The sequence below is a fragment of the Megascapheus bottae genome, chromosome 16 (assembly GCF_031878675.1).
Source record: "Megascapheus bottae isolate mThoBot1 chromosome 16, mThoBot2.hap1, whole genome shotgun sequence".
Classification (NCBI taxonomy): Eukaryota; Metazoa; Chordata; class Mammalia; order Rodentia; family Geomyidae; genus Megascapheus; species Megascapheus bottae.
In genome coordinates, this window is record NC_143524.1 from 53,166,438 (window position 1) to 53,191,303 (window position 24,866).

The 24,866-nt window shown below is 36.1% G+C and overlaps 1 protein-coding gene and 1 pseudogene across 12 annotated transcripts in view; one reads left to right on the forward strand and one right to left on the reverse strand.

Annotated features, from left to right (window-relative positions):
• Dlg2 (discs large MAGUK scaffold protein 2) overlaps positions 1 to 24,866 on the reverse strand; it is a 1,918,473-nt gene that overhangs the window by 1,397,351 nt on the left and 496,256 nt on the right. The gene's annotated exons all lie outside the window — the stretch shown is intronic.
• Positions 11,267 to 11,636, forward strand: LOC150053581 (small ribosomal subunit protein eS10 pseudogene; annotated as a pseudogene).

Genomic DNA, 24,866 nt, shown 5'->3' on the forward strand with positions numbered 1-24,866 from the left:
ACTATAGAGCCATAAAAACAAAAACAGTGTAGTATTGGTGCACGAATAGACCAGAAGAACAATGGACACAGAAGATCCAGAAATAAAACTACATGCTCATAGTCATATTATATTCAACAAAGGAGCCAAACGTACACGGTGGAATAAACAAAACCTCTCCAATGATTGATGCTGGGAAAACTGGGTGACCACAGGCAGAAAGCTAAAACTCGATCCCAGTCTGTTACTGTGCATGAACATTAACTCAAAATGGATCAAAGACCTCAATATCGGACCTGAAACTCTCAAACTACTAATGTGACAGACTAAGAGAGACATTGGAACTGATAAGTACAGGCAGAAACTTCCTGAACAGTCCCAGGGTGACAACAGATTGGAGAGAGATTCGACAAATGTGACTACCTAAAAGTAAAAAAAGTTTTTGCACAGCTCAAGACATAGCCACTAAAATACAAAGACAGCCAACTAACTGGGAATAACACATCAAAGGCTTCATATCCAATTATCTACAGGGAACTTAAGAAACTGATCTACTCTAAACCCAACACACCAAGTGCTAAAAGGGCAAAGGAATGAAAGAGAAACTAATCAGAGGAAGACTGGTAAAAATGGAAAAGAAACGTGGAAAATGCTCATCATCCATGGTCATAAAGGAAATGCAAATAAAAACAAACCTGGGACACTACCTTACCCCAAATAGAATGGCCAGTGTTCTGAACTCAGACAACAACAAATACTGGCGGGGATGTGGAGAAAGAGGAACCCTACTGCACTGCTGTGGGAATGTAAACTAGTACAACCACTCTGGAAGGCAAGTTTGGAGGTTTCTTAAAGAACTGAAAATAGACCTTCTTTATGACCCTGCCACACCACTCCTAGGCATCTACCATGAGCATCATAACCCAGGATATGATAAGGACACCTGCTCAGCCATGTTCATCCCTGCACTATTCACAATAGCCAAGCAATGGAAACAACCCAGAGGCCCCACTACAAGTGAATGGATACAAAAAAATGTAGTACATATACACAGTGAAGTTCTACATAGCCACCAGACAGGATAAAATAAAGCATTTGCTGGGAAGTGAATGGAACTAGAGCAAATGTTGAGTGAGATAAGCCAAGACCAAAGAACAAAAGGCACATGGTCTCCTTGTTATGTGGGAATTAGATCTAAACTATACAAGAGTAATGACACAATACTCAGGTACTTCAGGTCATTGACATGAATTTGGAGATATATCTATATAAACATATTGATCTATGACAGGATACGTATTCTATAGATATATTAATATATAGATTGATATGTATCTATGATATACAAAAACTCAGATTAATTTAAATTATGTTCTTAAAATGATGTGCCAGTGCTTGCATATAGAGTTTTCGTGAATATTTCTTTGAAGAACATGACATTTGAACTATGACATAAAAACTCCATGTTAATAAAAAGTTTTATTTTTAAAAAAGCCCTGGAAGAAACAATCATCCCATTAAAAGGTTAAAATCTTAAAGAGAGACTTCTCTGAAGAGGAAATAAGAATGACCAAAAGACATATGAAGAAATGCTCGACATCTCTGGCCATAAAAGAAATGCAAATCAAAACAACTTTGATATTCTACCACACTCCAGTTAGAATAACTATGATCAATAACTCTAATAAACAACAGAAGCTGGTGGGAATGTAGCCAGAAGGGAACACTACTACACTGTTGGTGGGAGTGTAAACTCATTCATCCACTCTGGAAAGCAGTATGGTGATTTCTCAAAATACTAAACATAGAGCTCCCCTATGATCCAGAAATCCTACTCCTGGGCATTTATCCAAATGTCCATGAACAAGGACATACTAAAGCTACTAGCATAACATTTTTCTTAACATAGCTAAGATATGGAACCAACCCAGATGTCCCTCAGTTGCTGAACAAATCAAGATGTGGCACTTAACACAGTGGAATTCTATGTTGCCATCAGAAAGAATGGCATTGCCTCATTCGTAAGGAAATGTAAAGACTTGGAGACAAAATCATATAAAGTGAAGTAAGCCATCCCAAAGAGCCATAGGCTTCATGGTTTCCCTCATTTGTAGTAACTGGTATATGTCTAGGATTCTCCCACCAGAGGATCACAATAGCTCAAAAGCTAGGTGCATATAGGATGAGGCTAAGCAAAAGGAACTCCAGGATATGGTAACAAGAAGTACTCTTTGTGATTATTGTTACTCTTATATGACGTGGAGGTATTTCTTTTTTCTTTTTCTTCCCCTTATGGTTTATTTCATGTTATTACTGAACCTGACTTTGGTACCTGGTATACTGTATATACATTAATTTGTTTATTTGAAATAATGAAGAGGAGAAAAACAAGATGATTATGAGAAAAAGTGGGAGAAAAATATGGAAAGGGTTATCAAAATTCAAGAAGTAATGTACCCACTGCATAATGAATGTAACTGTAACCCCTCTGTACATCAATATATAATTTTTAAAAATTAAAAAAGATAATTTAAACTCTCACAGCAACTTGAAACAGTGTGTTCTACTGTCCTTATTTACAGATGAGAAATGTTTGGATCATACAGTTGAAATAACTATACTGGTTACACTTAACTGGTTACATGACCAGTAAATGTTAGAGCTAGAGAATTGATAGTTTGGCTTCAGAGCTGTGCTCTTAATCAAAACACACAGCCTCTTGATAAATGAAAGTAAATTGACTTGATAGCCCCAAGCAGATTTTAGGCTTTCTGAAGCAGGAAAATGGTTCTCAAAGTTGTTCAAGAAGCAAAGCACTCAGAAAACTATTGTAATTGCCTCCATGTAATTTCATAAACCAGATTCAAAACCTCACCAAACAGAACAAGAAATTATTATTTAAAAGGCTAAGAAGAATTAAACACATACAAATCTCTGCCGCTCTCCAAGTAAGACAGTGACTAATTCAGTTTTATTTGTTTCTGGAAAGTGAGAACCTTTTTAATTTGATATTTGTCATTTTTGAGCATTTGACTTAAAAATATTGATCAATGCTGGGCACTGGTGGCTGACACCACTCCCAGTCAGAATACTGAGCCTTGACAATCGAGGTTCAAAGCCAGCCCAGGCAGGGAAAACAGTAAGACATTTATCTCCAATTAACCACCCAAAGGCCAGAAGTGAAGTTGTGGTTCAAGTGATAGATAGATAGCATTGATTTCAGGGAACTGTGTCTTGGCCTTGAGTTCAAGCCCCAGGACCAGCACACACACAAAAATATTGATGAGGACATAACATATATGAGCATGTTATATTCATTAATTCATAGGTAGTTTGCCAGCTGGTAACTCAAGCATTATTTTGCTTTGTTGGAAGTGCACATGCGACAACATGACATCAAATTCTAAGTTCTGGGAGACAACAGAAGGAAAATAATAGCTAGTAATAGGAGTTACTTCATGCTACCAGGCAAGAAAGTGGCTCTGACTGATTGCACTAGGTTGGGGATGAAGAACTCAAGACACCTTCAAAGCCTACCTGTCTCCATTTATCAACACGATTCTCCCTCTTATACATGTTAACTGACTCTACAAACTCAGACACTTCACTTGAGGTCTCTTTGACTCTGGTAATATTCTCCAGTCAAGCAAGAAGCAGAGCAGTGTTCCAGAAAAATCAACACAGGGGAATGTTTACATAGAAAGTTCAAATAGCAAGCTTTTCATGAGGGAGACATTTCCAAACGAACAAAAAGAAACAAAAGAAAGAAGCTCACATTCAGGAAGGATCTATCCTAACCACTACCTTTATCTAGTCTAAGCTAAGCCTTTTTATTGTTTTGTAATAAAAATGTTACTTTTTAATATCTTTATGCAGTTGTTATAAAGGGGTTTCAATTCCTCAGACTATGAGTGTAATTTATTGTGATCAGTGCCATCCATTTCATCTTTCTCCTACATCCCTACCAACTCCACACATCCCTTCAAACTTCTGTATTTTCTCATATACATAGAATGTTGTGACTACCTTCCCTGATCCTTCCTCTTCATTCATTTAGGACCTTCCAGTTGACTTCAGACCCTTGTCTATGCCTCAACAAGTCAAGTTCCTGTTTCCTGAACGTCAGGGAACTTTAAGTCAGTTGTTCAAAGGAATTATACCTGTTAATATACATATATACTTCAACATATGAAAGAAAAATCTCTTCAAAATATAGGGTAGATCTTGAGAACCTTACATTTTCTTTCCTTTCACTGAGAACTTTCCCACTTACCTCTGACACTTAAAGCTTCCCTGAATAGCTGCATGACTATATTTACCCTGTAGGTCATTACTGGGTAAAATGAAGTTATTTACTATTAAGTACTAAGATTTGAAATTCCAAATTCAAACGATGGTTACTAGTGAGTGTGCAGTGATTTTCATTATCATAAAGTTAACAAAACAATCCTGTGAAATACTTGTAAATCAGGGACCACCTGTAGTATCTCTTGATACCCAATTTTACTTCCTTTGATATGAGGTAACCATCATCAACTGAAAAATTGAAAATGAAATGTAAGTTGTAAATTTTGTCCTATTTTGGTTAGCATAAGGAATTCTTGTACCACTCACTCCATCCAGCCTGGAGTCTAACTTGTGATTCTAGCATATTTATATTGTATTGCCATATTCATATTACTTTGCCATTTTTCACTTTAGAACCATGTTAGATGTAGTCAATGGCCAAACAGCTAAACTTTTAATCAAAGGAAACACAAACCTATTAAGTATAAGTAAATTTTATTCAGTTCTGTCATTATACAATAAAGGAGTTCATGTTTGAAGCAGATCAAATTTGAGTCTAAATCTACTAGACACCAGTGCCTAACAGTGTTTCTCACAAACTCAAATGGGTCTAAACTTCACATGCTAAGAATTAGTCACAATATTATCCATCTTGTCAACTCCCAGAAACATTGTTTGGCTTTTTTTTGCTTATACCTCTTTATTTCTAAAATGAAAATAGTTAACCCTGGACTTTTATACTCAGAAGTATTGTTTATATAATTTCTAAAAAGGGAATATGACTCAGAAAATCAAAAAGCCTGTCTGAAAATGACACTATTACCACAATTTGTTCAACTAATAGCTTAGAAAAATAAAGGCTACAGAGATTATTTGACTTATTAACAGGCACAGAAAACATACACCATCATACTGGGTGGATAATTCGAAAATACTAAAATTCCAAAATACTTTGTATGTTTTCCTGCATACCTCCTCCCCGGGGGAGGAGAATATTTTTCAGAAAGAACAAGTCTAAACTCTAAACTCAGTTGCACCTTCCAACTAGTGGATCAAGAAATATGAGCTTTACTCATAGATCTTTATAGTAGAGTTTAGACATTGTCTTTTTATTATATATATATATTATTGTAATTAATAGAAGGGTTACATTGTATTCGTAAGATAGAAGGTACATTACTTCACAAACATTGGTACCCTTTCTCATGTCTTGGTCCCCATTTCCCTCCCTACCACCCCCACTCCTCATCTTATTTTCCCCTCTTCCCTATCCACTTTCAAGACATTGTCCTTTTTCAAATACATTGACTTTTGCTGAAAATCTATTCCATACCAACCACTGTCCTAAGCATACTGTGTAACATAACCATTTTACCCTTACAACATCTTGAGGGAAGAGAGGCAATTGGGATTTTCCTTGTGTAAATGAAGAACCTGAAGACAGAAAGATTAGGTATTTTCCCAGCTTATTAAGCATACCAAACGCTTTCTTACTCCCTAATTTGATTCTAGTCATTATCTTTATTATCTCAATAATATGCTAATCTGCAAAGCATATTTTTCTTTATTTTTTATTGTTGGGGTAATGTATGGTGGGGTTACAGTTACATTCACCAGATAGTAGGTGCATTACTTCTCACACATTGATATCCCTTCTTATGTTTTTGTCCCCTCCAAATCATCTGGTTTTTCCCCCTTCCCTTTCCTATTTCAAATAAACAAATAAATGTATATATACTATATCAGGTAACAAAGGGAGGTATAGTAACAATATGAGATTAACCAAAGGGCAACAAGAGAAGAGAAATAACACAGTACATTAAGAACAACAATCATGCAAGATAAAGCTCCTCTTTCCATATCCTAGAGATCCTTTCATTTAGTCTCATCCTATATGACCTTATGTACCTAGGTTTTGCATTATTGTGATCCTCTCCTAGGAGAGCCCTAGATGTGTAATAATTATTACAAATGAGGGAAACTATAGAGCCTATGTTCCTTTGGGTCTGCCTTACTTCACTTAATATGTTTTTTTCCAAGTGTTTCCATTTCCTTACAAATGGGGCAATGTCGTTCTTTCTGATGGCAGCATAGAATTCCATTGTGTATAAGTACCACATCTTGTTGATCCAATCATCTACTGAGGGGCATCTGGGTTGATTCCATATCTTTGCTATGGTAAATAGTTCTGCAATGAACATTGTTGTACTAGTAGCTTTAGTATGTCCTTGTTTCTGGACCTATGAGTAAATGCCAAGGAGTGGAATTCCTGGGTCATAGGGGAGCTCTATGTTTAGTCTTTTGAGGAAATGCCATGCAGTAAAGCATTGTTTCTATATCATTACTTGATCACTAATTATAAGTTCAGGGCTCTAAGTCACATTCATTTACTTACCTGATTCTATCTATTAACATCTATCTATAATTTAGACTACATTCTATGTGATATTTAAAAACAAAGCAGTATCTTCTAAAACATGAAAGCACTTTTAAGATTCATCCTTTAGTTCTGTGAATAGGGCCATCTCTCAAATCTTTCCTCTGAATTGCAGAAGGCAGAGCCCACAATCTTCAAGGACTGACTCAAATGCTACCTCCTTTTGGAAATGTTCCTTAACATCTCAAGCAACATGGGTTACCCCCCTCTTCTGAACCCGCACATAGTTGTTTTCTTTCATTACACTGCATTGTTTACAAATCAATTTCCTCATATTGATCCCTTGTATATACTGCAGACCTGGCAGAAAGGAGATGTTCTGTATGTACTTCAGTGAAAACATATGTACCTTTTTAGCTACAAAACATTTCAAAAGGCTACCAAGTTAAGACAAGTGCAACATCTTTACTAGTGTTGTTGTATGACTGCTATGAGCATTTCTGGAAAGCCAGATATTAGTGGCAAGAGAAGGTACAGTCGCTGAAGTTGTGTGCAGTAAGAGGAATTGCAAACCCAGGAAAAAACAGTTGTGCATAGGAAAGTTTAAAGCAGCAGACAGCATCATTTGACATCAAGCTGGCTACCTACTAGATAGGTTGTTACGTCATAATAGTAATCTTCGTGCTGGGGTTATACAGGTATATGGAGAAAGAATAAGATTTGTTTCAATATGTGTTCAAAGTATGCTGGAGTTATAAATGTACATTAAGAAATGAGATTTGCTTCAATTTGTGTTCAAAGTGTAATATGTATTGAGCTTACACTAATAGTTGTTTGTATTAGCACTTCTCTTCGGCAAATGTATGTATTAGGCTACTTCCATATTCTTTACCCTGGCTGTCTACTCATGACTCCTCTGCCCCAGATGGTTATTTACATGACAGATAAGCTGTTTGGTCATGTAACAGCATTCACCGACTGTAGCATCCCCATATGAACAGTATTTATTTTACTCCCCTGATCAAAACCTCTTTCTTGGAACTCTGGGTTTCCAAATTTGCCTCTGGGTTGTTTGTGCTTGGCTCCAGCAAAGGCTAAGCAAACATTAAGCTAATAAGCTGTGATCTTTCAATCACTATTATCTCCAGTCCCCAAAGTTAACTCAGTATGCAACCGGAAAGACACAGATGTGTCTTGGAGAAAGCAAGAATTCCACATCAATAAAACACCAGGTTTATGAAATGTGGAGCAAACTCCAGGGACAGCTCTTTTGGAAGTTCTTGACTAGCTTTCCAATGAAAGCATATTTAAATGGCCCTACAAAATTGCACTGACCAAAAATCTTGGTTTCTATAGGAGCAGTATGCTTTGCTAAAGTATTAATATTATCTACTACAAATCTTGATAATTCCCAGAGACACTCAGGCTCATCCATCACTAACCTCTTGCTCAAGCTCCAAACTCTGGTTTCCATGACATCATTGCTTGAAAGCAAGCCTAAATTAGGTTCTATTAGGTTCCCTTTTGTCTCTCAGGCTTGATTATGATTAGTGACATACAGGTCTTTTGGCCAGTTCTACAGGGAGGTACCTGCTTATATTTGGATTTTTCTATTGAGGTTAGTGTATCACATAGCCTGACCACCAGAGGAAAGATTGCATATACCTTGATTTAGCTTAACCATCCAGGAACTTTTATTATATAAATACAAATGATGGACCCTTTACTCACTGAGAGTCTATTTTTATTTCTAGAATTCCATAGAACCTTAATGGTGGTTGCCTTTAGCTAGTTATTTCTCACGTACCGTAAAATAGTATATAACATTAAAACTCTCTATAGAAGGTGTGAGACAATGAATAGTTACTTAATCCTTAGATTTATGCCAGACATTGAAACACGGAAGAGGAGTAGGGCCTGTGGCCCTTTTAAGACCCTCAAACTTATTTGGTCCATGACAGGACAGACACATTTCTCACATGCTTCTTGTTGATTGCTGTCTGTGTTGACAATTTTGTAAAGCCAATGAATGATATAAATACCTGAATAGTCCTTGGCAGGAAAATGGTTCTCCACCCCCAAGACTCAAAAAGTTTATAGAAGATTGCAAAACAAAGTCCTTGCCTTTCAGCAATATATTGTCATATTGGATGAAAGAATATGAATGTATACTATCCCCTTCAAACACCTTCTAGAACAGAACACTCATAGTGCTCACATTAATTTTTTTATAAAGTCAAATGGTTTTTGCTAAAGTGGTATAAAGTAAAAATAAAGAGATGTAATTTTAAAAGCGAGGAAATAACATTACTAAGAAAGGGTAATAGGCAAAAGGAATAATCTACATGTAGAATAAATGGTATACTTTTATATCAGCAGGCATGAGAGGAGTATTTTCTTGAAAGGGAAGCAGGAAACTAGCTAAGAAAAGCTTTAGAAATTAGAGAGTTTAAAAGATGTGTACTTCTCTCTCTCTTTTTTTTTTGTCCAGTTCTGGGCTTGGACGTAGAGCCTGAGCACTTGGATTTTCTCCAGGCTAGAGCTCTACCACTTGAGCCACAGCACCACTTCTGTGTTTTTTTTTTTCTATATATGTGGTATCCAGGTGAACCCAGGTCTTCATGTATACAAAGCAAGCACTCTACCACTAGGCCAAACTACAAGCCCTAAACCTACTTCTCAGTTCTGAGCTGGACACAGTGCATGCATCTATTACCTCAAACTGGACAAAAAAGACAACAACATTGCATTGGCAAGAAAGGAATCTGGATGCAGTGTAACCCATCTGTTATTTTAGAATTGATGGAACCTAAAAGTAAATGGATCACAGCTCATGTGGACATCTGGATTGGAAGCAAGACCCGCTCTATAAAATAACAGGTTTTAAAAAGACAAAGGCATGGTTTAAATGGTATAGCATCAGGCATAAAGGCACGAAAATTACATGTTCAAACCCTTAGTACTTCCAGAAAAAAGGAGGGAAGAAGAAATTATAACAAAATACTAATTTATGTGTTTACTAAAAAGATATTCTAATGTAGAGTGTAAGATTTATTGATGACAGAGACCTTACCTTTCTATGCTTTTGTTCTTCTTTTCCCTGGAATACACTAGAGTAGACAAGCATTAATAAATATTTGACAAAATATACCATATTGCATAGGACAGTGCAAAAAACAGTGCTTATTCCTTTTATCTGTAAAATTTCCTTCACAAAATATGCTATAGAGTCCTAATTTTCAACATTCCTTATAATGTCCAAAAAATAGCAAGAGCAATGATATCAACTTGAAAGAATGCAAGGGAGTGGAACAAAGATTCTTCTATTCCTTTAAGAATTTTTTTTTTGCACAAAATAATGTGGTGGTTAACCTATTTCTCCCAAAATTTACGGGGAGAAAAAAATTATTTCAATTAAAATTGCATTGTCAGATTGTCACCCTTGATAAATTAAACACTATCTTAGATTAGAGGGACTCACTTTTAATATCTTGTACCTAACTATTATCTATAGTAAATGGCAATGACTCCTATAATAATGTACCACTCAGCTTTAAAGGAACAAGGTAGGACCACTTCTTATGAGAAAAGCCAACTCTCATCTCTCACAATGGAAAAATTTTAGGATCTCATAAAATATAACTGCTTGAAATCCTTTAAGTATTGCTGTGCAATAATGCACCAGTGACATGTTTTAAGCATGTGTCTATGGTAACATATGCCTATTATTGGAAGCTTTCCACACTGACATTAATTTTTGTGCATTCACTTACAGAATCAAATTGTGGGGGAAATATCTGCTCTGCATTGTAATTTCAGAACAAAGGTAAGCAAAACTTTCTCTTTCACACAAACCTTCCCTTTCCCAAAGTCAAAGCAGAATCAGAGTTCAAAGGATATCAACCCTTGACAATAACTCATGTCTTTTTCTGGATGATTCCATAACATATATGCAGAGCACCTCTGATACCATTATTCATTAACTTCCCCATAGACAGCCTCAGTTGTTGTGATAATCCTCCTTATATTTAGGTTAAAAACACATTTCTAATGGAAATGGAAAATGTAAATTTTTAGAAAGACAGGAGAAAGGCTGTTAACAGCTTAATAGCAGGCTGTCTTTGGAAATACATATTCAGATGTTCAGGTGAAGCACTGGACACGGTATGCACACTTAACACAGTTTAGAGACAATGGCATCATCTTCATGATGATCATCAGTATCTTCTCTGAATCTAAGCTGGCTTAGAATCTAAGCTGCAAGTTATTAGCATTGGAGAATACTTGGGCCTCACCTAGTCACTACCCCGACTTCACAAAAGAAAAACAAGAAGATATTTTGGTGAAAGTTACACAGTAAGTTAATGAACGCTTTGAAAATGAGTATCTTTGTTCTCACACCTTTAAACAGGCAAAATATAAGAAGAACGAATTAAAATATGTCACCTTTGAAAAGTATATTTCTTCTTTTTTTCCCTTTCAGTTGTGGGGCCTGGGAGCTGTCCCTGAGCAATTCAGCTCAAGGCTAGTAGTCTACCATTGAACCACACCACCACTTCCAGTTTTCTGGTTGGTAATTGGAAATAAAGAGTCTAATGGACTTTAGAACCTGAAGCCACCATGATGCTGATGTCCAAGAAGACCTGGATTGTCATTTACGAACTCTTTTTTAAGGTTATGGTGGCTAAGAAGGATGTCCACATGCCCAAGCATCCAGAGCTAGCAGGCAAAAAATGTGCCCAATCTTCTTCACATCATGAAGGCCATGCAGACTCTCAAGTCACAAGGCTATGTGAAGGAACAGTTTACCTGGAAGCATTTTTATTGGTACCTAACCAAGGAAGGCATCTAGTACCTCTGAGATTACCTCCACCTGCCTCCTGACACCTACAGGTGGAGTGCTGATGAGAAAGCAAATGCTGGGGCTGGGTCAACAACTGAATTTCAGTTTAGAGGTGGATTTGGTCGTGGAGATGAATAGCCACCCCAGTAAAGATATAGAGGATTATTTTGTTTTGAATAAACTTTTAGCCAGAAAAAAAAAAGTCTCATGCATTTTATTGCCTAGGTTGGATTTGAACCATGATCCTCAGATCTCAGCCACCTGCGAAGCTAGGATTAAAGGTGTAAACTACTGGTGCCCTGCCAAAAGTATATTCTTATGAATCAAACTATATTTATCAAAGTAATAAAATGAAGAAAAGTTTAAGTCTAGCTTCATTAATTTCATATTCAAAGACAGATATCATTTTATATTTTCCTTTTCTGGCACAAATCTGGGAACAACCCACAAAAATATGTTTGATTACAAATCATCTTTGAGATGACTTTGGCTTATTTATTAAAATAAAGCCTATGTAAAATCTTCAGGTAAATTTCTAAATAGCAAATGAAGTTGGTTACCATATTGAATTTTTTCAACTAAAGAGCATTTAGCAATTAGATTCAATAATAGTGAACTATTTTACTACCATGTTACTATTCATAGGCCATATGCATCATTACCACTAGATTTTGATTAATAAATATATGTACAGTGAAAACCCATGTTATTCATTCAGTATATCTCTATCATTGGGTCCAGTTCCACTTATTAACTACTTTATGTCCCTAAACACTCACCTTTGACTATAAAGTGAAATGGAGAGCCATAAGTCAAAAATATGATTTATAGCCAAAATATTTGTGTTTGCTATTTCATTTACTAGTTATTCCCTAAACATGAAATAGGCAAACACTTAAGAATTATAGTCTATTTACTTAGTCCTCATATAGTTCATGTGAGGTAAGGAAAATTACACATTGTTAGAGATAAAATTTGGAGTCTCAAATTAAATTGTCAAGGCAGTCTACTCTGGAATTCTTAAAATTTTATAACAGATATACATTCTGAAAATCAAAGATAAAGTGCAATGCAAGATGTCAAAAATGAATGTCTTAATAACAAATATACAGCTAACATTATACTTAATGATGAAAATCTAAAGCCATTTCCTGTAAAATCAGGAACAAGACAAGGATGCCTACTCTCTCCTTTCCTCTTTAATATAGTATTAGAATTCCTAGCCAGCACAATAAGGTAAGAAGAAAGCCGCATGAAGGGATCCAAATAGGGAAAGAGGAAGTTAAACTTTCTCTCTTTGCAAATGACATGATTCTGTATTTAAAGAACCCTAGAGACTCCACTCTCAAGTTGCTTGAGCTGATTCAAAAGTTTGGTAAAGTAGAAGGGTATAAAATTAATCCTCAAAAATCAACTGTTGGGTTGAGTCAGACATTTTTTTTTCTTTTTTTTTTTGCCAGCCCTAGGCTTGAGCTCAGGGTCTGAGCACTGTCCTTGGACTTTCTCAATGCTAGAGCTCTATCACTTGAGCCTCAGCACCACTTCTGGCTTTTTTCTATGTATGTGGTACCGAGGAATCGAACCCGGGTCTTCATGCATGCTAGGCAAGCACTTTAACCACTAGGCTAAACTGTAACCCTTCTATAAATTATAATAATATATATATATATATAAATCAACTGAAATAGAAGAGGCGATCCAAAATTTCATATGGAATAATAAAAGACCCCGTATAAGAAAAACACTTCTTGGCAGAAAGAACAGTGGTAGAGGAATTTCAATATCAAACTTTAGACTATATTACAGAGCAATAGTAAGCAAAACAGCTTGGTACTGGCACAAGAACAGGCCTGAGGATCAATGGAATAAAATTGAAGACCCTGAAATCAACCCACAGACCTATGGCCACGTAATCTTTGATAAGGGAGCCAAAAAAAAAAAGGACAGCCTCTTCAACAAGTGGTGCTGGCAGAATTGGTTAAGCACAGGCAGAAAACTAAAATTGGATACTTCTATGTCACCCTGCACCAGAAATAATTCCAAATGGATCAAAGACCTTGACGTAAAAGCAGATACACTGTAAACTTTACAAGAAGGAATAGGAGATACAATAGGTCTCCTAGGCACAGGTAGAAACTTTCTTTTTTTTTCATATATTTTTATTGTAATTAATAGAAGGGTTACATTATATTAGCCAGATAGAAGATGCATTACTTCACATACATTGATACCCTTTCTCATGTCTTGGTCCACATTTCCCTCCCTCCCACCCCCACCCCTCATCTTGCTTTCCCCCCTTCCCTAGCCAATTTCAAATAACCAAATACAAATATATCCAATATATCAGATAACAAAGTGAGATACTATAAAAATATGATATAACCAAGGGACAGCAAAAGAGATGAGAGATAACATAGTACATTAAGGACAACAATCACTCATTATATGGCTTTTGTTTCTATATCCTAGAGGTCCTTTGGTTTAGCGTCATACTGTATGGCCTTTCTTAATAAAGACCCAGAAATACAACAAATTAAGGAAAGTTTGGACAAATGAGACCACATTTAACTGCAAAGCTTCTGCAAAGGACACAGATAGCAAGTTAAATAGCCCACAGAGTGGGAGAAGATCTTCACTAACCATACAACAGACAAAGGCCTCATATCTAAAAATATGTCAACAACTAAAAAAATTGAATTTCTCCAAAATAATTCCTCGAGAAACAACTATCCCATTAAAAGGTTGGCTAACAAATTAAAGAGGGTCTTCTCTGAAGAGAAAATATAAATGGCCTATAGACACATGAAGAAATGCTCAACATCTCTGGCCATCAAACAAATCAAAACAACTCTAAGATTCTACATCACTCCAGTTAGAATGGCCATGATCAAGAAATCTAATAACATCAAATGCTGGTGGGGATGTGGCCAGGAGGGATTACTGCTGCACATTCGGTGGGAGTGTAAACTCATTCAACCACAATGGAAAGCAGTATGGCAGTTCCTCAAAAAACTAAACATAGAACTCCCATATGACCTAGCAATTCCACAACTTGACATTTATCCAAATGTCCAGAAACAAGGACATATTAAACTTACAAGCACAAAGATGTTCATTGCAGCATTGTTTACCATAGGGAAAATATGGAATCAACCCAGATGCCCCTCAGTAGATGATTGGATCATAAAGATGTGGTATTTATACACAATGAAATTCTATGCTGCCATCAGAAAGAATGGCATCGCCCCATTTCTAAGGAAATGGAAAGACTTGGGAAAAATCATATTAAGTGAAATAAGCCAGACCCAAAGGAGCATAGGCTCCATGGTTTCCCTCATTTATAATAATTAGTACACATCTAGGACTCTCCTAGCAGATGATTACAATAGCACAAAACCTAGGTACATAAGGTCATATAGGATGAGACTAAGTAAAATGAACTCTAGGATATGGAAACAAGAGCTTTATCGTGTATGATTAGTGTCCTTGATGTAGCATGTTATTTTTCTTCTTTTTTTGCCCTTATGGTTAATCTCATGTTGTTACTGTATCTGATTGTGTTAACTTGTATATTGTATATATTTATTTGTTTATTTGAAATAGGGAAGGGAAGGGGGAACACAAGATGATTGGGAGGTGATGGAGGAGGGAAATGGGGGGAAAAATGAGAAGGGTATCAATGTGTGAGAAGTAATGCATTTACTACCTGAAGAATGTAGCTGTTACTCCTCTATATATTATCCTGACAATAAAGTTAAAAAATAAATGCATTAATAGAATGCAGTGTAAGAAAAATATGTCTATATCTTTAGTTAGCTCAAATAATTGATAATCATTCTGGAAAGAAACTGATGTGAATATTTTGGTATTATTTGCTGAATAAATTTGGGTATATTGAGCATTATGTAAAAAGATTATCAAATGCCTTAATCTTTTACAAATTGGAGCTATTCACCTACCACTATTGGGAAACTCTGTAAGTTTTCTTAGTACATTCTGTGTCACAGCTTCTTGGGGAAAATGCTATGCCCAGAACAGCAGTAAATGAGTGCAAATGGGACATGTATAACGCCCATATGGTTAGGATTTAGTTTGTACTGCACTTTTTTAACTTTAGAAGAAACTTCTGAAGTTCAGCAATACACATCACCTATCATATTCTTTTTTTCCATATATTTTTATTGTAATTAATAGAAGTGTTACATTATATTCACTAGATAGAAGGTATATTACTTCACATACATTGATACCCTTTCTCATATCTTGGTCCCCATTTCCCTCCCCCACCCCCAGCCCTTATTTTGTTTTTCCCCCTTCCCTATCTGATTTCAAATAAGCAAATATGCATATATCCAATATATCAGACTAAAAGGTGAAATACTATAGCAATATGAGATAACCAAGGGACAGCAAAAAAGATGAGAGATAACATAGTACATTAAGGACAACAATCACTCATTATATGGCTTTTGTTCCTATATCCTGGAGGGCCTTTCATTTAGTGTCATTGTAAGGGCACATGAATGATTCTCCTAAATAAATTTACATCATCAGTGTTAGCCTGTCCTTACTACTTGTGAAAGACATGTATCCTATCACCTTCTACTCCTCATTTCACATTTTAGGCCTCATGACTGAGGCCTCATCATTATTGAATGACTTAAAAGTCTCAGAAATATTATATTGTCTCAGGTGTCTATGTTTACATGTGCCCAAATTAACCTTTAATCAGGCACTACTCCTACCCATCTTGCAAGTATCAGTGCTCCCTCTTTAAGTCTCACCATCCTTCAGAAGCATTTCGTTCCTTGCCCTGAAGACAAACGTGTTCTCCCAAGTTCCCAGAGAAAACTGTTAGTATATTATGTAGCATTTGTATTATATTTATTTGCTCCTCTTTAGCCAATTATAAAATCTGAGGACAGGGGTCATGTCCTTTGAGGATTTAATGGAAATTCCTTATGCTACCTTCATCACAATTAATTTTTAAAGTTCTGTTAATTTTTAAATTTCTGTTAAATTAAAGGCTAAAATTACTATCAGGCAAGAGCTGTAATGATTTTGGAGTTTTTGTTTGCTAAAGGTTCTCAAAGACATTAACTGCTTATATCACATGGTGGATATGGGCTGCTCTATTGTAACTGTACCTTTAGTTTGGTCTCATACTGTTACAGTATCTCACTTTGATATCTGATATATTGGATTTATTTGTATTTGGTTATTTGAAATTGGATAGGGAAGGGGGGAAAACCAAGACAGGGGGTGGGGTGGGGGGGAGGGTAATGGGGACCAAGACATGTGAAAGGGTATCAATGTATGTGAATTAATGCACCTTCTATCTGGCAAATATCATGTAACCCTTTTATTAATTACAATAAAAAATATTTTAAAAATTAAAAAAAAGAGTGCCATCATAAAGGTCCTTACTTTAGTGGAAGCTTAGTGCATGCCAATCCCAAAACACTAACGCTGAGGCAGAAACCATGCTAGGCTTCAATGATCCCGTTCAGAAGCATTTAAGTGATGTACACAAAAAGTCATTGAAACAATGTAACTTTTACTTTCTCCATTTTTATGTTCAGGCTTTTTTCTATTTCTCCAGTGATCAGTAACAAAACCTTGGAAGGCAAAAAGCTTATAGAAAGCCCAAACTGCCATGGAAATGTAATTTCATTTTACATAGCCCTATGAGGAGATACACAGCAAGCTGCAAAAGTAAAGGTGATATTTCTAGTGCTAAAGATATGAGATCAATCACCAGTAGAATGAAATAGGAAATCACAGATGCTGGTGACTAGTAGACGGCCTCTGTCACAACTGGAAAAAGGTTTTCTATCCTCCTACTCCCCATCTCTTTTAAACAGAGACCCAATTTTTTTAAAAAAAAAGGTTTTAATTTTGTGGATAAAGGCAGGCTTCAGTTTCAATTCTCTTCACTTCCCTAAATCTATATCTATGCTAGTAAAATGAGACACTGTATCTGCAAAGGATTGGGAAAACATACTTGTTCATTCAATATATTAAACATATATTGAAATGTACAACATATTTGTAATTCAGTGACACAAAATGGATATATATTATATAATATCTAATAAAAATAGTGCTATATTACCTAATAAGAGTATTATTATTATTTTTTTTTTGGCCCCCTTCTCTTTCTGGCCCCGCTCGCTCCGGCCCCGCTCGCTCCGGCCCCGCTCGCTCGGGCTCCCCTTGCTTGCTTTCGCTCTCTGTCGCTTGTTGCAGTCTCGTCTCTGCCACTTCCGGCTTGGTTGTGTCTCGTTTCTGCCACTTCGGGCTTGGTTGTGTATGTGGGATACCGAGGAATCGAACCCGGGTCTTTGTGCATGCTAGGCAAGCACTTTAACCGCTAGGCCAAACTCCCGGGCCCCTAATAAGAGTATTATTATTACTATTATTTAGTAAGAGTAATATATATTCATATCAGTACAGGGGTGTGAATTCAAGACTTCCACTTTTGAATCATGATTCAAGCCATGCTTTGCACTGGCTGTTTTGGAGAAGAGTTCTTGCTTTCTGCATGGGAATATGTTTGGTCACAATGTATTTTTGACCTCCTACTATAGCTAGGATGGCAGGTTCCTATACCCATGCCTAACTTGTACCACTGAGAAGCCATAGGCTTTTCTTCCCATGCTGGCATGGAATGATGATCTTCTTAGTCTCAACCTCCCAAAAAGTGTGAGTCATCAGCATCTCTTTTATAGGAACTATTTCTATTTCAAAAGAAACACACTTTTTTTCTGTATGTACATAACCAATTTTCACACCATTTGTTGAAGATGCTGTCTTTCTTCTAGATTTTTTTTTGCTCCCTTATTAAGTGTCAGATGGATGTTTGGTCTGGGTTCGTTGTCTTACTCCATTGGACTGGATCCCCATCTGTCACCTTGGACTGTTATAAATTCAATATGGATCAAAGAGTTCAATATAAGACCTGAATCCATAAAATTACTACAGCAAGGGGTAGGAGAAGTATTAGTTTTCCTCAGCGCAGATAGGGGTTTCCTGTGTAAAGATTCAGAATCACAACAGCAAGTCAAAGAAAGTACTTATAAGTAGGATTGTATGAAACTAAAATGTTTCTTCACAACAGAGGACATATTGAGCTATGAAGTGCAGCCTACTGCATGGGAGAAGATTTGTGTCAGCTATACTTCAGACAATGGCCTAACAATATTCAGAACATACAGAGAGCTGACGAAACTAAACCCTCAAAGAATCAACACTCAAATTCATAAATGGGCAAATGAACTGAACAGACTGAAAACATGGCCAATAGACACATGTAATACTCTTCTCTGGCCATATAGGAAATGCAAATCAAAAGAGCACTGCGATTCAATCCCGCGCCTGTTAGAATGTCCATCAGCAAGAATACAAACAATAACAAATGCTGGCATGGATGTTGCCTAATGGAAACAAATATACTGCTAATAAAAACGTAAATCTGTCCAACTAATCTGGAAATCAGTATGGAGGTTCCTCCAAAAATGAAACAGGAACCAGTTCACTGCAGCACTACTCACTGTAGTCAAGATATGGAAGCAAGCCAGATGCTACTCAATGGACAAATATACACAATGAAGAATTTGGCTCTTGTAACAAAAGAATGATACTGTATCCCTTGTGAGGAAATGGAAGCATGTGGAGAAAATCATGGTATGTGAAGTAAATCACGGCCAGAGAGTCAAAGAATGTAGTTTTTTTCTAAAATGGAAGATAAAATCTATAAATGCATACAACATATTTTGGTATGGTAAGTAAGTGTATACAAATATAATTAACCAAAATATATTCAAAGGAGAAAGCCAATGGATTTAGAAAGGCTAACGCATAGCTTAACAAAATAAACAACAAGAAAACTGATCATCAAAAGGTGAGAGGTGAGGTCAAGGAGAAAAAAGCATACCAATGAAGAGAAAAAAGGGGAAGAAAAATGAAGTCATAAAACTTAGTACATTAGGGAAGGGGGGAAAACCAAGACGGGTGGGGGGTGTGGGGGGGAGGGTAATGGGTATCAAGACATGTGAAAGGGTATCAATGTATGTGCATTAATGCACCTTCTATCTGGAAAATATCATGTAACCCTTTTACTAATTACAATAAAAAAGAAAGGAAAAAATAAAACTTAATACATGTATTATAAAATAAAATTGAAGGGAAGGGTAGAGTTGGAAGGAATAGGGGAGAATGAGGAAAGGCATGGTGTTTGTTGATAAAGATGAATTCTATTCAAAAACTGCTTTGTAGAATCACAACTCCTTTGTATGACTAAAGATGATAAAAAGTAATTAAAATACTGTTCTAGTTTTAAGCTTTGTGGTGTTAAAGATTATAGATGTTATAAATAATATGCATAAAAAATGAGGCCAGATAAGCATGCAGATAAAAAGAACCTGATCACAGCAGAGGTTTGACCTGTAACTTAATCCCCTCAATGTCTCTCATGAGATTGCTTCCTAAAATTCCAGAGCAGATCCCCGGGCCTTGTGATGTCATGGCTCATGGCTATAAAAAGAAGTGCATACAATTATTCCCTGAGAGGAAAATCTTATGCAGTTCTTTTAGATAATTAGTGGAAAAATAGTTAAAAGAAGGATTGGTGAAAGGCTATTGGTGGCAAGGAGACAAACTGTGGTCCATGGCATATTTCTGCCATGTGAGGATGATAAACAGCAACAGAAATTGAGAAATAGATGGTATTTTTAGAAAGCCAGACAGATTTGGTGACAGACATTATGTAAAGCTAGTTATAACTTTTTGTCCTGAACCCCAAACTCGTATGGTCTTCACAAAGATTTATCACTTCTGAATGAAGGGATTACTACCTGGAATTAGAACATTTCTCTTGTGGCTTTACTGAGATAGTCTATGGCATCTTTAAAACAGGAAAAATTTTAAGCATTATGAAAAGCTTGGATATATGTTTATCAAAAAAATCTCAGGATAAAAGAGAAGCTAAGTCTTCTATTCTGTGAGACTGGAACCCTAATAGTTAAACTAATTGAAATAGAAGACTAGAAGAAAGTAGTGAGTTATTTAGTCTTAGCCATGAGGGATTTGAAATGATTTTAGGACTTATTGAACAACAGTAACAAAAAGCCTATAAGCAATTGGAATACTAAAATAGAAAAGCCCATTAAAAAAATTATAAACCACTAACAATTCCAGCTCAGTATTTCTTCTTAAGCCAGTAATACTTTATTTGTGTGGTATAAGAAAAGACTTAATTTATAAAAGAATGTGTCAACTATTGCGAATGGATAGTTTAAAATCAAAATGGAGAACTAGTACTATAGATATGCATGAAATCCATGGAGGAATCGTTAGGCACTCGCTGAAAGCTGTTGAACAATAATGGGAAGAAGAGAAAGGGAAAGAAAGAGATGAGGTTAATCTAATTATAATTAGCATATGTAAAATACCTTTTACAATTAACGCATGCTAATAATTGCAATGAATCACAGGAAAGTCAAATAGGCTCTGTTATATGCAGTTATTAGGGGAGGGTGTACAGGGGTGGAAGAGGATGAATGTCCTTTATTTGCATGTATGAAAATACAAAAATGAAATCCATTGACATTGTTTTAAGAAGGCAAACAAAGAGACTGAGTCTTAAGGAGTACATTGTACACATGTATGAAATGTCACAATGAGCCCTTTTTCCCCTTGTCCAATTACTACAGGATAATAAAAATTCTTTAAAAAATAAAATCAGTGCAAAGGTTAAAAAAAAGAAAAATATCCCAAGAATTGAAAAGGTCAATTCTTAAATGAAATATACTAGGTGCTAGTGAAAACTTGCCTGGACAATCACAACTCCTGGAAAGGTCAAAAGGATTGGCCAAACCTTTGTAGGAAGAACTAAATAGTAAACACAATGAATGGGAACTGCTCTCTAGGGCAAATATTAATGAATGTATTCAAACAAGACATTCACCTAGGGAATTTTTTCTTAATAACAAGACAATCCAGCTGATAGAAAATGTGTTTTTGTAACATGGTTTAATTCTGTTGAATTCTGTGGAATAGTATAGAAAATTTTCCTTAAGAATTTCTCTGAATTCTCAATAGCATAAATGTTAAGCCTGATCTCAAAGAGGTGTTGTACTCTCAAATAGTTAAGACCAAAAGTTGAGGAACCAAGACTCCCTTCCAGCATTAGAATTTATTACTGGAAACTCTCAAGGTATTCACCACAAACTAAAAGTTGCTTATCTTGAAAGATTCATACAATGAGTACATAGTTGTTTCAGTTAATTGAAAGTAATATTCAATTTAAAGACTTTTCTAGAAAAAGTAAGCTTTTTATTGCCACACATTGATTGTCAACAGGGTTACATTGTGACATTTTCACACATCTATGCAACGTGTTACCTTGATCCAATCATCTGCTCCATCTCTCCATCCTTCCTACCCAGTTTTATTTTTAATTTACGTTATTGTTATTTTAGAGTTGATGTAGAGAGGGATTACAATTACATGAGTCAGGTAATTAGTACATTTCTCTTCATACAGTTTCTTCTGTTCCTTCATTCTCTCCCAATCCCTCCCTCCCATCTCCACCCTTGAGTTGTTACAGTTCACTTTTATCAGTCGCCAGTGAGTTCCACTGCTGCACTTTTCCCCCTTTTTCCCGTTTAGTTCTGTCTCCTCCCCCACATTCTTCCATAGATGTACATGTGATTGTACTGTTTATAAGTAAAGAAGACTCATCAAAAACTAAAAATGAAAAAAAATTATTTTCTTTCCTATCTTGGAGTTTGTTTCTATATATATATTGTTTTATATAAATATGAAGAAGCATGTAGCAGTGTACCTTTGTAATACCATAACACTATCCTCTTTTGGTTCACTGTATGTGAGATCTAGAATCCTGTAGAGTTTGCCACTTCCCCAAGTGGTGTAGGTATAACTTTCACATATCAGGAGGAATATGTGCCATTTGTCTGGTCTTGGCTTACTTCAATTACCATGAGTTGTTCTAGTTCCTTCCATTTTCTTGCAACTGACTATTTTATTGTCTCTAATGGCTGTGTAGAATTTCACAATTGTGGATTTACACAGTTGTGGGGCATCTGAGCTATTTCCATCCCTTGGCTGTTGTGAATGAGCATGGCTGTGCAGGTGTCCTTATCACATCCTGGCTCATGGTGTTCAAGGTAGATGGCTAGGAGTGGTTGTGTCATTGAGATCTTTGTTCAGCTATTTGAGGAGCCTCCAGACTATGGTTCAGAATAGTTCAACTGATTTCTATTCCCAAGAGCAGAGCAGTGAGTAGATCTCTGCTTGTCACCATATACCAATATGAATTCAAGTTGATCAAAGATCTCAACATCAGATCTTAAACTCTGAAACTACTAAGAGAGAGTAGGAGAAATATTAGAACTTAGAGATTTAGGCAGGAACTTCTTGAGTAGAGTCCCAGGGGCACAACAGATAAGAGACTCAACAAGTGGGAATACATCAAAATAAAAATGTTCTGCACAGCTAAGGACATAGTTACTTAACTAGAAAGACAGCCAAGTAATTGGGAAAAGATCTTCGGTTGAATACATCAGACAAAGGCCTAATATCCAATAAATAAAAGGAGCTCAAGACACTAATTCCTCCCAAACCTACTATACCAATTATTAAAAGGGCAAGGAAGCTCAGGAGAGACTTCTCAGAAGAGGAGGTAAGAATGACAAAAGAAACACCTGAAGAAATAATCATTCTCCCTGGCCATAAAGGAAAGTAAATCAAAACAACTGAGATGCCATCTCACCCCAGTTAGATTGGCTAACACAGTGAGTTCAAACAACAACAAATGCCAGCAAGAATGTGAGGAGAAATTAACCCTTCCCACTTCTTAAAATCATTACAGCAGCTTTCATCATGCATAGAAAGTATTTCAACCATATTTACCCTAGTTCATCTTTTCCATTCATCTCCCACCTGAGGTATTTAACCTCCAAATAGGTATCACATTCATAAGTATTACATTCATAAGTAGAGGAATTATAAGAGTACACTACTACTTCTGGTTTGAAGGCTTCAGTGATTCTTTTGAGAGATCAGATGTTGTTGAGAACATGTTCAAAGCTTTGAACTATTGTAAGGCAAAAATACCTAAAATTTGTCTAAAACACCAGTCTTTATCTCTACCCAGAGACTCCATGAGCTCCATTCAACATGCCCCTCTTGAAAATAATATTAATATTTTTAGTCTATACATTAAAATCCTGTTGTATATCAAACTCATTTTTTTGCCAGTCTTGGGCTTACGCTCAGGGCCTGAGGACTGTCCTTGGATTTTTCTCAAGGCTAGAACTCTACCACTTGAGCCTCAGTGCCACTTCTGGCTTTTTCTAAGTATGTGGTACCAAGGAATCGAACCCAGGTCTTCGTGCATGCTAGGCAAGCACTCGACCACTAGGCCAAACTCCCAGCCCTATCAAACTCATTTTTAAAGACTAAGGTAGTATTTTATGAGTGTTTTCTCATACTTTGCAATGCATACCCTAATTATTGCATCTTATTTTATACATGGAGATATCAAGCAGAGAGTAATTTGCTGATTTATTCAAGAGCCCATGTTAGTGGCAGCATTGAAGTTATAACATACTTCCTAGTCTCCAAATAGCCACCAGAGCTGCAATGTGTTGAACAAAATGTTAAAACGTCAAATGTAATCTCCACATTTCTAAAAACATTTTTTACTTTGTCTTTAGTTCTTTGGGAAAAATAATTCACTGCTGGAGCAAGTCTGTCACGTGTGCAACAGTGTAGAAGTACAGACTAATTGCTTCAGTTGAAAGCCTCTCTATTTAAAGTCTTGACATAAAACTTAGAAAACTTTATTCACTTCAAAATTTGTACAATTGTCCTCCCTCCTTTGTTATGATTTAAAACAAATGCTATTGTCCACAGTTCCTTCACAACATTCAGGATTTTTTTCCAACCTAATTATTTAAAATTTCTTAACACTATAAAAAGAAATTGGAATCAGTTACATTTGCTGCTTTCTCTCTGCTCCAGGATCTGTAGGTATGGTCACTAGCCAGACCAGCAGTGTCCTACATAAGGGACAATCACCCATCTGCATTTGGGTCTATTACTAATCTCTACTTTACAGAACTCTAGCATTATCTCCTCACCAACACTCTTCTTTTTGTCTTCTAATACTTTATATAAAAAATGCATGATGGGAAAAATTCAAAGTAATGTCTGAAAATTTCCATGACTAAAAGCCTCAAAAATCTGGGATTCCATGCAGGAATTCACCTTATTTCTCCATGGAGAGAATCAGGAAACTCACCTCAGAAAAATATCTTTTATTTTCCCTGAACATCTACAAAAATCAGCTGTCAG